This window comes from Lethenteron reissneri, unplaced genomic scaffold, assembly GCF_015708825.2.
Source record: "Lethenteron reissneri isolate LAM-NWPU_2019-01 unplaced genomic scaffold, ASM1570882v1 scaffold_1548, whole genome shotgun sequence".
In the NCBI taxonomy this organism is placed as follows: domain Eukaryota; kingdom Metazoa; phylum Chordata; class Hyperoartia; order Petromyzontiformes; family Petromyzontidae; genus Lethenteron; species Lethenteron reissneri.
In genome coordinates this window covers 82,238-83,185 of record NW_026891276.1, presented here as the reverse complement: position 1 = coordinate 83,185, position 948 = coordinate 82,238, and the positions used below count along the sequence as shown (strand labels likewise).

The window sequence follows — 948 nt, the reverse complement described above, 5'->3', positions numbered from 1 at the left end:
GGTTCCATGGTGTAATGGTTAGCACTCAGGACTTTGAATCCTGCGATCTGAGTTCAAATCTCGGTGGAACCAAGTCATGTTTAAAAAATGCTTTTGGTAGTTGTTTCAATAATTGGGATCACGAGTTCTTAGTAATTATTTAAACAGATTTTTCGTTATATAGGTAGGAACAATATGTTCCACACTGCCCATCAGGGATTTTTTGTCTGTCTGTCGTGCATAAATATATATATATATAATATATATTTATGCACGTTTAATGCCACTCTTTCGGGGCTCAACCAGGAGTCCAGAATAAACGTTTTCATGATTGTTGACCTCCCGCAGTAGAGTCGAATCTTGATCTTTACATATGAATGTGCGTCAGGTCTCTGCAAGCATGGCCTACGACCGTATCACCCTGAATGCGCCCAATCTCGTCTGAGCTCGGCCCGCGCGCGTTGGGAGGAGTGAGACGGACGATTAGCGCGGCACTGGGGCCGCGAGAGATGGCGACGGACCTGGGAGGATTTCGATGTAAAGCTTCTTTCGTGACTGCAGAGAGTCATCTTCTTGGTTCGTTCGGTAAAGTCATCACGTAGAAGGGAAATAATAAAATAATAGAAATATAAAACAATAAAAATTCTCACGACGTTTCGACTGCTGCAACACAAGTGTTGGGGTCGCTAGCCCCCGAGATCCCTCCCTCGATGATGCTTACGGCCGGGCTAACATCATCAATCGCCCCCCCGCTGCTAAGCGAACCGCTGCTAGGTTCCTCACCCATGGTGTGGGAGCCGTCGCCCGAGGATTCCCCTCCACCGCGGGTCCGCGTAGTAGGCATGGTTGGATACCACGATACCTCCCTTTCCTAATCGTGTACCTGCGACCCACACGGAGCGAACGTACGCACACACACACACCACTCCGTGCACTCCAACTCCACACTGACTACTCGCGTTATGATCG

General features: G+C 48.5%; 1 non-coding gene across 1 annotated transcript; it reads left to right on the top strand.

The window, feature by feature from the left end:
- TRNAQ-UUG (transfer RNA glutamine (anticodon UUG)) lies at positions 1–72 on the top strand. Its single transcript has one exon. It is a non-coding gene; the product is annotated as a tRNA-Gln (tRNA).
- The last annotated feature ends 876 nt before the right edge of the window (positions 73–948 follow it).